Source organism: Lemur catta, chromosome 5 (genome assembly GCF_020740605.2).
Source record: "Lemur catta isolate mLemCat1 chromosome 5, mLemCat1.pri, whole genome shotgun sequence".
Taxonomy (NCBI): Eukaryota; Metazoa; Chordata; class Mammalia; order Primates; family Lemuridae; genus Lemur; species Lemur catta.
The window spans coordinates 71271799-71286622 of NC_059132.1; the positions used below are offsets into that span (position 1 = coordinate 71271799).

The 14824-nt window shown below is 37.9% G+C and overlaps 1 long non-coding RNA gene across 1 annotated transcript in view; it reads right to left on the reverse strand.

Moving 5' to 3' along the window:
* LOC123637683 overlaps positions 1-14824 on the reverse strand; it is a 99578-nt gene that overhangs the window by 57061 nt on the left and 27693 nt on the right. The window contains exon 3 of the long non-coding RNA XR_006735021.1: positions 4392-4506. This is a non-coding gene — a long non-coding RNA (uncharacterized LOC123637683). The remainder of the gene's footprint in view (positions 1-4391; positions 4507-14824) is intronic.

Here is a 14824-nt window from a genome sequence, read left to right on the forward strand (position 1 = left end):
CACTGCCCCCAGTCATCCGTCCATGCTCCTCTACTGCCCACGTAGCTCAGTCCTGAACCCCAATAAGCCCTGACCTCACTCCACTGCCCGACTACCCACAAAAAATCTAAAATTCAGCAGTTTGAACTAAAGCTAACTGGTTATATAAGTGCAGCCTAAGTCCAAAAATAAAATAAAAACAAACAAAACAAGAACAGGTGAATGAGAGATTTGCATTTGGTTTGCCATGTTGCTTCCACTCAAAGGCTGAGAATTCCTCGCCTTGCATATTTAAATATGCATCAGCTCAGAAGAAGTTACACAATGTTTCCATCAGCAGAAGATGTGGCACTTAGGGAAAGCATCAGGAAAATAAAAACTACAGACAAAATAGGGTATATTTGCATATTTCACTTGAAATTAGGCTATGTTGCAGCATATTGGAGACTCATATGCATTGGATGTCAGCTGAGTTACTTTTCTTTCCCCCCAAGGTGACATTGGTGCTTGTCTTACCAAATACGATGCAACTGACAAGTGTTTTCATGTAAGGAAGATATATGCCTCCCATCACCTTGTCAAGCTGAGTGAAGGCAAACTCCAGCACATCCTTTCACAAGTGATTAGGTGGTTGGAGTCATTAAAAGTCATAAAGTTAGACTGCAGCGGTGTGCCATGCATATATATGAACTCATCCAAAGCTGTCCTCCTTGAAGCAGGTGATAGCTCTCAACTTTGCCTCTGACCGAGTCATAAATTCTTGGCTGACTTTCTTTCTCTTAGCATACCTTTGAAATCATACTGAACAGTAAATGCTGCTTGGCCAGTCTCATTGTCTCCGGCTTTCCCAGCCAAACCTCTAACAACTGGAGGTCCAAACATCTGATTTTGGTTCACTAACACAAAGTAAACAACCCGATTGGCATTACTTATTCTTTCACAGTACTTTTAACATTAATTTTCAAAGTACTTGAAAAACTCTTGTCAATCAGCCCACTTTAAAATTTTCTAAAAAGGCAACAAGAAAAAAAGTGGTATTATTTAACTATTCCACAAAATGAGAAAATTAAGGCATGAAGAGTTGAAGTGACATTGTCAAGAGTCTGAACCATTACGGCTAATCAGGAGCTCAGAATGAAATTTAAATTCTTATGTTATAAGGCTCTACAATCTCTCCACTTTCAGCCTTATCATTTCCCAGAAAATAAATCTGATTTTTTATAAATTTGATTTTAAAAATGACTGAGACAGTATGAATTTAAAACTTTTAAAACTTTTAAAAACATATTATTTGACCCAGAAATCCCATTACTGAGAATCTGTCCTAAAGAATTAGTTGTGTATGGGCAAAAATGTATGCATAAGATGTTCAATGCATCATTATTTATAATAATTAACAACTGCAAACAACCTAATGTCTAAAAACAGGGGATTTTTGAAATTCTTTAATTAAATATTATAAGTCCTAAACACATTTCTGAGGAACTTCTAATGCTAAGAGAAATAATCATGACATAACATTTGTGGAAAAAACAAAATGAAATATTTAAGGATCTCAACTAGGCTAAATATATAAATATGCAGAGGAAAAAAGACTAGAAAAAATATAACAGAATGCCAATGGTAATTACCTCCATATTTGGAGACTGAAGGTAATTCTAATTTTTTTTAAACATGTATGAATTTTCCAAATTTTCTACAATGAGCATCATTTACTTTTTTTTTTTTTTTTTTTGTGAGTCAGAGTCTCGCTCTCTTGCCCGGGCTAGAGGGCCGTGGCGTCAGCCTAGCTCCCAGCAACCTCAAACTCCTGGGCTCAAGCGATCCTCCTGCCTCAGCCTCCCGAGTAGCTGGGACTATAGGCATGCGCCACCATGCCCGGCTAATTTTTCTACATATATTTTTAACTGTCCATATAATTTCTTTCTACTGTTAGTAGAGACAGAGTCTCGCTCTTGCTCAGGCTGGTCTCGAACTCCTGAGCTCAAACGATCCGCCCACCTTGGCCTTCCAGAGTGCTAGGATTATAGGCGTGAGCCACCGCGCCCGGCCCATCATTTACTTTTATAATCAGAAAAAAACAAAACATTAAAGTTCCTCAGTGGATATAGTAGAAAGTACCCACATTCCATAGATCTCTTGCAAATCATCTCAACACAGAGTACCCAATATTAAGCAATCTAAATGCTTTCTAAAATGTATCTCAGCAACATGGTCATTCTATGCCTGCCCTGAATGTATCTGTGTCTCATTGTGGATCTGGTGTCGTGGCTGATGAAGTTTTAAGACACGATACCTGAATGGATCTTAATGGACCAGAGTGCCTTTCCTAGAATAATTTCATTTCCTTACGAAGGGCTGAGAAGCTTATTCATCCAGCATAAGATGGATGCAGTCATAATTGAACAGAGTGGCAAGGAAGGAGACAACAGTTACAAAACTACTTTCGAACTCTCCAACTTGAATAAAATAATTTGGGGCTTCAAGCACTACAGCAATTAAGAACAACTTCTCTTGAGCTAATCAGCTGGACACAAACCAACTCATTTCAGCCTTCACAAAGACCATTAAAAGAAAACTTTTTAACTATCAGACATTTAAAAAGACAAAAAGCCAAGACTGGGATGTATGTGCCCCTGAGTCCTTCCTTATTTTGCATTTTCTATTGTTCCAAGCCAATAACAAAACACTTAAAAGGCCCATGCTGTTGAAACACTAAGATGGTAAAAACAGAAATGTCTAAGTTCCTACCAGAGAAAACACACATGTATAAGGAAGGAGCATTATTCTTTTTATCAATCATATGGATTTAATTTTCCAACCCACATCCTTACCATTACATGGAACACACAGTTTTAATTTCTTGCTCAGTACTCTATAGCCGAAATGTGCTAAGTACTCAAGCATATCAAATATGTGGCTGAGAAACTTTTAGAAGAGATTAGGACAGAGACAAGAAGCTAAGGATAAAAAAATAAGAGTCTGAGTTCTTTGTGTCAGGTCAACAGCTCTTCCCTCCAGGATCTCCTAGGGAAGAAACTCTCCCATAGCAACGCTCACCCAGAAGGAAGCCATGTTGATTTTATGCCCACAGAAATTCTGCTCCTGAATCCCCTTCTTAAAAAAGACAAAGAATCAGAAATCACTCAGAAGACTTGCTGCCAATGCTCATGTAATCTCAGCACTTCAACAATCTCTATGAAGGCAAGTTATTTAAAAAATAATTTATTCTATGAACTAAAAGACTTTCTCCTATCTCTTATTAATAAAAGCTATATTCAAATCCAGCCCATAAGAAGGTCCTGTGAGTCTGAGTCTGCTTTCTCATCTCCCTATTCATTCCCTTTGAATCACAGGACTAATAAATAGTGAAATCAACAGAAGCTGGGCTTCAGGAATGGATAAAGAAAAAAATAAAATAACTTTTAGATAAACAAAAAGATGAACAATCCCTGAAAAAATTCAAGTTAATAATATAGTTGATTATTCTGGTTAAGAATAATCAGAACAAAGATCTTTATTTTAATTTTTGTGACATTTTCTCATTAAAAAAGGAATATATACTCAAGGTAAAACAAAGAAAAAATATGAAGAAAATAAAATTTTCCCACACACTACCAAGAAGTAACTATTATTAGGAGTGAGTTATTTCTTTTAGCTTTTTATATATAAATATAACTTTATATGCATATATTGATTCCATCATATATATTTTTCGTAATTTATTTAATTATTCTCCATTGTCAAATACATGGAGGGGATCTTATTTTTCACTATTATTAACTCTGCAATAAAAATTCCTAGAATATAAATCTTCCTGCATATTTGTGATTTTTTTCTTCTTTAGAGAAAATTCAAAAGAGTAAAATTATAAAGTTCAAAGAGTACGAGCCTTTTAAGCCTTAAAATATATTGCTGAATTGTCCCCCATAAATTTTGCTATTATTTACACTCCCAAGAGCAATGTTTGTGAAAATATCTTTCAAAATAGTCCTGCTAATCCTCTCTTTGTTTTAAAACAATAGATTAGCTGTGGGAATAAAAGCTGAAACAGCATCCTATCTGTCTAGAAATTATTTATGTCTTCTCATACACTCAAAGAGAGTGCACATATTTATAGTGAGAACGATATTCACCTCAAATGACTGCATCACATAAGGCAGAAAAACATCACTGGCCACACACCTCCACTTATTTCTGTCTGAATGAAGTACAAGGAAATGCACTTTGGATTTATTGCATCACTAGCCCTCTGAGTTTAAAGACCTTATTATTTGCAGTATCCTGAATGACTGCAGAGATCTAACAAGGTACAGACATTAACAAATTCTGTGTTTATTGCATCATATGTGTAGAATGTATTTAACCAACCAAGGGAAGGTAAGATTTAAAGGGGCGAAGGACAGGCTTACCAGTGAGGGTGATGTCAGACACTAATGTCCCTCGGAGCAAGGCTTCTGTTTTTCAAAAAGCATCCAAGAAGTAGTGGGTGCCAAGATGGTAGGATTTTATTTCACAGGAGAGGGACTGCAGAGAGAATAACAAAGGAGCAACAATAAAAAGAAAAAAAAAAAGCAGATAATCAAGGTCACATCAGTGTAACTTCTCAACTTTGCCAAGCCAGGAAGAATCAGTGAGCTTTCCATGGGTGAATTTCCTCATCTGAAATATCCCCCGAGTTATGCTCTTGTTCCAGTGCCCCTCAGGAAGGTGTTATGGTAGAGTGAGATGCAGTTACTGAGGGAGAGTGGTGACTGCCGCTGTTACTCTGTCTCCCAGAAGACCAAGCATCAACCTATAGATCTGTTAGGTAGATAGTGAGGGATTCTGGGTCTCCTAGGGAGGAAAGTGGGTGCTGTTGCCGCCGTCTTGGTCCTGCCCCACCCTAATTCTCCATACCTGGGGGAGGAGAGAATATCCTATGAATCTGCCAATCAGAATTTGGTGCACCAGCTGCAAAAGAATACAGAGGACCCTCCAGCCCACAGGCCAAGTAGCATAGGTACCACAGAGTTGGGAAATTGACCTAGAACAACCTGCATTTGTAGTTGAAACTCAGGTCATGTGACTCCCAACTGTCCAATCAAAATGGTTCCATGGTGACCTCTGAACCACAAGGGAGGTCCCTATCCAGGCACTATAAAATCATCAGACCATAGCCAACCTCTCTCTTTGCCCTTCCTTTTGCTTGCCCTGCTGTGACAATGGGTCTGGTCATCATCTGCAGCATATGTACCATGCCCTGTAAACCTATATCTTGCTTTTGCCCTATAATCCTATCTTTCTCTCCTCAATTAACCTCATTTTCATGCTTGCCTTACTTTGGAGTGTCTGGTCATTCTTTGGCCATAAGCGCACCAAGAACCAACATTTTAAGACTAAAACCTGACAGATCCACAACATTTACATGCTCTCTCCCACCATCGAAATAGTCAATGCCGCTTCTAGAAGACATCTCAAAGGCTTTCCCTAGGTCTCAAAGTTAAATGGATAAATCACAGATTTATAACTGCAATGAACAAGAACTCTTCAGAACCTCTAAAGATCAAATACTTTCCAGGGATTTATATATTACACATGATTTTATCTGCCAGAGTGTCAGGTCTGGCCTCTGAGAGGGACTGCTGTCCTGGTTCTTTGGCTCATTGCTTAGAAAGCTCAGAAGCAGGCCCGGTGTGACAGAGTGACCACAGACAGGAAGCAAGTCCACAGAAATAGTTTTTATTGCAGAAAAGAAGGGAGCTATATCAAGCAAGAGTACATTTCAGAGAGGAACGGGTCAGTCTCCATGAGTGGAAAAAGACGTTAAGGACTCTCAGGTGGTTTTCTTTTATTGTCCTGGTCCGGGGAAGGGCTTATGCAGGTGTGGGATGTTACTAGATGACTGATACACATGACTGACAGGTGTTCTTATAACAAAGCTGCAGCTCCACAGGTGTGTGTGCTCAAAACCTCAAGTTCCTGCTCTTTGCGGTTGTCAGCTGCATTTTCCTGCAGTCCCTTCCCATCCCCCTTCTCTGCCCCTAGGAACTGCCCTCCTGGCCTTTATCTGCCACCTGCAGCTTTGGTCCCTGCCTGACAAGAGTGTAGATATGAATTGTTTTTACTGAATCAAATGCATTTAAATGATAGACAAAACATTCAGATTGTTTGGGGGTTCCTTGCCATCAACAAAATACTTCAAATTGAGATCCCCTGTTCTTGACCCACATGTTAGGAAAAGTATACAAGAACTTTTCTAAAACTTCTGCAAGTTGAGTAAAACCTTTTATTTGGATATATCTGAGAGACTACAAAGAATTACTACATATATATTAAAGTTATAGAGACCATCACTGTCTAAAACAGAAAACAATAGAAATTGCCTAATGCTGGGATTTAGGGGATGAGTAATGCAAAGTAAGAACCCTTTAAACTAGCGTCTGGCTATCTGACCCTCTCTCTTTTGTTCCTCCCTCCTCTCAGTCTGCCTGATCCTCTAACTCAAGGCTAATGTTCTCCTTCTAGATGGAAATCTATGTTCTGTAGACAGTAAACCACCAGCAAAACCACACATGTAAGGAGGCTGTTATCTAAACTCAACCCAAAACTCCTATCTCACAAGAGACTCACATTGGGCTTAAAATTAAGCAATTGTTTGAAACAATCGGTGGATGTAAGATTGCCTACTAATTACAGTCTTTCCAAAGATGGTAATTTTCTCAGGTTTCCCAACTCAAAGTTCAGCTATACTCTGAAGTATATTCCCATAGGGAACTATTAGCCAAATGTACTCTTATAGAGAACAGTAATTCTTTAGTCTAGAGAAATCTCTCCCATGTCTACAACCATACTACCCTGAACGCACCTGATCTCATCTGATCTCCTCAAGCTAAGCAGGGTCAGGCCTGGTTAGTACCTGGATGGGAGAAAAATCTCTCCCAGATTGCATGTGGTATAAAGGAAGTCTATGTTTTTAAAAATATATATTCCCACTCAAGCAAAAAGCCTGCTACCAAAAAGAGTCATGGAATCAGGAAATGGATACTTTCGAGGGCTGGGATTTTAAGGCAGAAGCGAGGACAGAGTTCACAATCAATAGCAGCAGATGACACCACAGGCACAAAGACCAGCTGGGACCGAGCACCGTAGGAATAGTGAGAAAGAGGCCAATGCCAAAGATAAGTAGGGTGATCTCTCTCAACAAGACAGTGAAAGTAATTTAGAGGACAATCAAGGGACACCTGCAAACATACCTAAAATTTCCGTCTCCAGCCAACCTCAAGTCTTACCTACCCTGATACACCTAGAGGCCATATCAGGGAACAGAAGGGGCAGAGCAAGGACTGTATAAGGTTGAAGATTTCCCCAAATAAAACTATTTTAAAACAAAAGAGCTTCTTTTTAACTAGCAGAGAATAAATTATATTCAAATGGCCAATTTATATAAAACACATGTACACCCATACTTTGAGCCCAGCTATTCACAGATAAAAGGGCTCAGGAATAATATGAGAGTAGTAACAGAAAATGAAGAGGCTATCTTTTCTTAGTACATTTCAGAAATGGAGGATTAAAATTATAAACCCTCCCTCATAATTTTTTTTTTTAATTTTGGGAGTATTAGCAAACAGAATTGTTTATTAGACTTTGAACTAGGGTACACGCATAAAAAGACAATTCGAAGTCTAATAAACAATCATTTTATAAACCATCTTTTTACACATGTACCCTAGTGCCTAGCAGCAGAACCTGGCATTAATATCTACTCATCTAATTCTGTTTTTATTGATATATTACAACTCTGAGAATAAAACTATTTATTCCATTGGGAAGTTTTATTTATTTACTAAGGAGATCAAACTATCATGTAGAAAGGACTCAACATGGTTGTGTGTGAGGTGGGAAATGGTGAGGAGTTAAAGTTTAAGCCAATACTTACACAAAGATGAGAATTCATTCAGGCAAAAGGGAAGTTGAAATAACATGGGAGGGAAAGTGTTTCAGAAAGAGAGGAGACCAAGTGCAAGTTCTACCGGTAACAGAATAAAAGGCATTCAAAGTGGAAAAGAAGTAAAATTGTCTCTTTGCAGATGATGCAGTCATATACACAGAAAACTTTAAAGACTCAACAACAACAAAAAAATACTATTAGAACTAATAAATGAACTCAGTAAAGTTGCAGGATACAAAATCAACATACAAACATCAGTTGTATTTCTATTCACAACTATGAACTGTCTAAAAAGAAAATTAAAAAAATGTATAAGCATCAATCCTGCTCACAATAGCAGCAAAAAGAATAAAAGGAATAAACAAAAAGGTGAAAGGTTTGTACACTGAAAATTATAAGATATTGATAAAAGAAATTAAAGGAGACAGACAAATGGAAAAACATCCTGTGTTCAGGGATTGGAATGATTAACATAATTAGAATTTCCATATTACCTGAAGTGATTCATAGATTCAATGCAATTCCTATCGAAGTCCTAATAGCATTCTTTACAGAAACAGAAAAAAAATCCTAAACTTCATATGGAACCACAAAAGAACCTGAATAGCCAAAACAATCTTGAGCATGATTAACATAATTAGAATTTCCATATTACCTGAAGTGATTCATAGATTCAATGCAATTCCTATCAAAGTCCTAATAGCATTCTTTACAGAAATAGAAAAAAAATCCTAAACTTCATATGGAACCACAAAAGAACCTGAATAGCCAAAACAATCTTGAGCAAAAGCAACAAAGCTAGAGACATCACACTTCCTGATTTCAAATAGTAACATTAACAATCACTCCATCTTAAAGCTAACTAATAATGCTTTCTTTTACAATGCCTACTTGTGTTCTTGCCTAAGAAATCCAGGAACTGGCCTTGAGCAGTTAAGTATAAAACCAAGATTGGGGGGGCACCCCCTGGAGGAAAATGCTGAGCAGTTAACCTTCAACTCTGTTGTGGTCTAGCTGACAGATGGCGCATTACTCAAGATAACCATTGGAACTAGACATGCTGACCTGCACATAGCCAGTCCCTCCCAAGCCACCTTCCCCGATGAAAGCCTGGAGGACTTTGAGATGGCCTTTGTGATATGAGTGCGCCATCTCCTCGGGATGCTAACTCTTGAATAAGCCTCTTTTTCTTCCACCAACCCCTTGTCCCTAAAGTTTGGCTTTTCTAGTGGCAAGCAGCCAAGCCTGAGTTTGGTTGCAAAATTATTTTACAAAGCTACAGTATGTTACCTGCATTAAAAAAAAAAGACATATAGACCAATGGAACAGAGTAGAAAGCCCAGAAATAAATTCTCATGTCTCCAGTCAACTGATCTTCGATAAGGCTGCTATGAATACAAAATGGGAAAAGAATAGTCTCTTCAATAAATGGAATGGGGACAACTGGATAGTCACATACAGAAAGAAGAAATTAGACTCTTATCTCACAACACATGCAAAACTCAACTCAAAATGGATTAGAGACTTAAATGTAAGATCTGAAACTATAAAACTACTAGGAGAAATGCACTTGATATTGGTCTGATCAATGTTTTTTTTTTTACATGTGACACCAAAAGCACAGGTAACAAAAGCAAAAATAGACAAGTGAGATGACATCACATTTAAAATCTTCTTCACAGCTAAGGAAACAATCAACAAAGTAAAAACGCAACCTACAGAATGGAAGAAAATAATTGTAAACCCTCTACCTGATAAGGGGTTAATATCTAAAATATATAAGGAACTCATGCAACTCAATAGCAAAAAAATAACCTGTTTCAAAAATGGGTACAAGTCCTAAATAGACATTTCTCAAAAGAAGACAAATGGTAAACATGTATACAAAAAGGTGTTCAACATCACTGATAATCAGGAAAGTGAAAATCAAAATCACAATGAGTGATAGCCTTATATCTATTAGAATGGCTATAATCAGAAAGACCAAAGACAACAAGTGTTGGAGAGGATGTGGAGGAAAAGGACATCTTTCTTATACACTGTTGATGGGAATGTAAATTGGTACAACCATTATGGAAAACAGCATGGTGGTTCCTCAAAAAGTAAAAATAGAACTACCATATGATCTAGCAATCCCACTTCTGGGTATAGATCTAAAGGAAATGAAATCAGAATCTCAAAGAGATCTTCATTCTGATGTTCATTTCAGCTTTATTCACAATAGTCAAAATACAGAAGCAATCTACGTGTCAATTGATGGATAAATGAATAAAGGATAAATGAAGATAGTGTGTGTGTGTATTCCAGTGTGTGTATACACAATGGAATATTATTCAGCCTTAAAAAAGATGGATACTCTACCATTTGTGATAATATAAATGAATCTGGAGGACATTATGCTAAGTGTAGTAAGCCACATGCAGAAAGACAAATACTGCATGATCTCACTTACCTATAGAATCTAAAATCATTGAAGTCATAAGGATAGAAAGTAGAATGTTGGTTACTAGGTGCCAAGGAGAGGTGGGAAGGGGAAGATGTTGGTCAAGGAGTGCAAAGTTTCAGTTATACAAGATGAATAAGTTCTAGAGATCTAATGCACCACAACACAATGTGAATATAATTAACAACAATTTATCATATACTTGAAACTTGCTAAGAGGGGAGATCTTAACTGCTCTTGTCACACAAGACTTTTTTTTAAAGTTCTAACTATCTGAAGTGATTGATATGTTAGTTTGTCGTGATTACAATGTATGTTATATAAAATCATCAAATTGTATACCTTAAATATATAAGATCTTTAAATGTCAAATATACCTCAATGAAAAAAATTTATGAAAAACATATCCTCTTGCTTTTAGTCAGCCACTTCTAAGTTAAGGAAGCTACTTTCCCAGAAAGCCTCTCAATAAAAAGGGAACAGAGGTTCAAAAACTGTAAGCTGAGAGATCAGACATTGGTATTTGGAACTTGACCAAGATGCAACTATACCACAAGTTCAAGTCTGAAATAGCCATTAGTTCCCCTCATGCTATTATCCTAGTCATGATTTACCATTTAACTGCGTATAATTGGCCATTAAGATTATTTATAGAAATGTTAATGTAGGCATGTGTCAGAAACAATTTCCTGGATGTCATAATATCAACATTTCTTTCTTCAGAAAAATGCCTATATATCTCTGCTCTTTATTTCTTGACAAAAAACAAGGACTCTATGAGAAGGGGGAACTCCTCAATAACCAATGATTTAATTCTCTTTCTTACTAAAGCTTATGAGTATTTTTGAAAGATTAAATAATTTCCTGGTTTGTCTTTAGTCTCATGCTTATTTAATCTCTTCAGGGAATACAATAGAAATTACTCTACTGATAAGTCTTAATTCTTGTTTTAATTTTAGTTGTAATGACTAAATTTTTATGTACATTTATGTTGACCTAATCTCTTGGGAGATTTTGGTATAGGGGAGGTCTCCTTAAGTGTCTTTTAATTCATTGGGTGAAATGAAAGCATTGGTAAACTTTGGAAAGAAAAACTCATGAAAGCAATATAATTGAAAATATTAGTGAACATAGTCTAAGAGAACCCTAACTAGGAAGGTTCATAAACCCAGTTAGACAATCTTTCCCCAACCCCATTAAGCCACTGCCAAGTAAAAGTAATCAGATTTGAGATTCGCTAATAGCAAACTGCTGGAAATTAGATCAGATTATCTAAAGCTTTTATTATTATTCACCAAACAGCCAGAGACTGAAAACACTAGATATGATTAATCCGGGCCAAGAAAGACCCAACAAGTTATAAGTAACATCTGGCCAGGTTCTCCCTTCTTTTACGTCACAGCATGACGACTTTATTAGCATTAACCTTTCAGTTATTTTAAATGATGTGGGACATAATATTTCTGTAATTAACAAGACAAAATAAAGGATCGCTAGAGACATAGACTCCACTCTTGTTACATGCTGTTACGTGTAGAGATTAAGACAGGATGGAACATTTATATACTTGACTTAAATGTGACTTGCTACATAAACTTTATAACCAATCCTGTTTCCTGTTTCATACCTGTCAGTTGTAGATAAGTGTTCCCCTACCCGCCCCCCAAATATACAACCTTCTAAAGGGATTTATGCAAACTATCGTCATCCAATAGCAATAATAATAATAATAATAATGTATTCATACAGGGCTTTATGGTTTTTATTGTCCTTTTGTCTATGGAATTTCAGCAGTTTGAAGTAGTAATACAAGTTCCCTCCTTCAATATCTCTGGTGTTGCCACTCAAAGTTTGCTGCTGCATCACCGGCAATGGGATCGCCTGAAAGTTTACTAGAAATGCAGAATCTCAGGCTTACGCCAGCCCTACTAAATGAAAATATGCATTTTAACAACATCCCCAGGTGATTCATGTGCACACTGAATTTTCTGCACGTATCAGTATCATCTGGAGTGTTTGCTAAAACACAATTCCTGGATCTCCTCCTGAGTTTTTGATTCACTAGATCTGGAGTGGGAAAAAGAATTTGCATTTTCAACAAGTTCTCAATAATATCCATGCTGATTGCCTGGAGACCACAGTTTGAGAACTACTGCTCTTGACTAGAAGAGGCTCCTCTAGATGTTCTTCTAGTTAGGTAACAGATGATTCATATTTCAAGCAAAATAATAACTGGCAAAAATAAAAGTTTAGGCACATTTCATTGAATGGCCACCATCTTGATTGATTAAAATTATATTTGACCAATATAGTACATACACATTGCAGGGAGGCTGCCCACCTGGCCAAGATTCTCCCAACCACAGCAGCTGTGCTCCCTGTCCTGTCTCCTTGCAGTATGGATGGTTATAACCAAAGTAGAGACAAAAACATCCTGTCTGACCCAATCAAATTCTTTCATCCAGGAATTTGAAAACATGAATAAAGACAGAGCATCTATTTCCTGTCCTTCCCATGCTCGGTTGTTTGGTTCTTCTTCCAATCCTGTAAGCTACCAAGACTCTTCCAATAATTTATTCTTTTTAGCAAGTTTGCAAAATTAGTAGAAATGCTTTCAGTCATCAGTATTTTTAAAGAACTATTTCTTGGCTGGGTATGGTGGCTCACATCTGTAATCCTAGCACTCTGGGAGGCCAAGGCAGGAGAATTGCTTGAGGATGTTTGAGGAGTTTTGAGTTGCAGGAGTTTGAGACCAGCCTGAGCAAGAGTAAGACCCCGTCTCTACTAAAAAAGAAAAATTAGCCAGGTGCAGTGGCACGCAACTGTAGTCCCAGCTACCTGGGAGGCTGAAAAAGGAGGATCACTTAAGCATAGGAGTTTGAGGTTGCAGAGAGCTACAGTGACGCCACTGAACTATACCCAAGGCGACAGAGCAAGACTCTGTTTCAAAAGAAAACACTTGCTTCTTCCAAAAACCTCTTTTTGTTTCAGTCTACCATGTCTGAATAAAGGAGCCATAAGCGCCTGCCAAAGAGTATAAATAACAAAAACAAGCCCCTCAGGCACCTGCTTTGCAACTCCAGTGGCTATCATCCTTGTTCCCTATTGTTTATTGTCTGATGAATGAAGATTGCACACCCTCTGGGAAGAGCCCAGATTGGGATTCTGTTCATGTTGGTACGATGCCTAGCGCTGCACCAACTGGCAGTAACTTTGGAGCTCAGTGCTCACATGTCTGCCCTTTTGTGGGTAGAGAACAGTCATAAACATGCCAAAAAGGTACTCTTGGAGAGTGGGGAGAAGCAGTATGAAAATCAGCAAGGAAGGGGAAGGGTAGGACCTGCCAGGAGCGCTCATGAGGCATTCTCGATTTTGTAGATCTTGCCAAGTCTCCATCTTTGACATAAGTTTTTGGTGCTTGAAAAAGACTTTCCACCCTGAGCAGGAATTCAGTGTATGAAACCACATCAGTAGTTGAATTAATCTCTGTGGAGTCACCAGACTGTATGTAGGATTCCTGAAGACAAGATTGGACTGATCCACCACCACTACCACCATCACCACCATCAAAGGTCTCCCATGTTTAATCTTTTCAACTTTTCACAAGCCAATGTCAACTAGTTGAACAAGGTGTTAAGAAACAAACCTCTCCATACCTCTAATTAGCACCATATTGAAGTATATCATTAGCTTCAAACAAAATCCTTTAACTGGCTGTTTCTTTTTCTGAGGCTTAAAAACATTCTGAACTAGTCAAGGCTGGAAACGACAACTAAATTCATTGATGCATCAGCATGGACACCACATGCTAGCAACCACGAACAGGGGGAGGAAATAGGACTATACACCTTAAATCCCAAGGTAGATGTTTGTTCCTTCCCTTCACATGCTCACAGACTGATGGATAAAGAGGATAAGAAGACGAATTTGTGGTAGAGAAGGTGTAAACCCCTAAATCTCTGAATTCCTCAGAAGTCATGACAGGAAGTTGTAGGCATGATGTTCGTGGGGCCGCACAACTACTGTCTGGTTCCGCACAGTCAGGATGGAACTGGGAAAGCATTGTCCTTCTGCTCTTCCTCAGATAACGGGTGGTTAAAGTGGCTTCCCCCCTCCTCAGGGTCTTCAGAATATCCAAACTTCACTTGAAGGTCAGGATAAAAATAACCTTCAGCGAGAACTGTTACCTCCATATAACACCAAAAAATCCATGAGGAGAGGACACACAGGAGCCTCTCAGATTGTGATTTGAAGAAGTGTGTAGTACTCTGCTTACCAGAAGTAAAGACTTAAGAATAAATACAAAGTGGATTAGGACCGTAAGGAAAAGGAATCCGGATGTTAGTTGGGGCCTCTCTGGCCGCCAGAGAATGAAATATGACAGATTCAAACCTCTGTTTTATGCCCAAATCTCTTTCCAAGATAACCGTACATTCCACTGCGGGGAGGACAGAATTGTAGGGACTAAT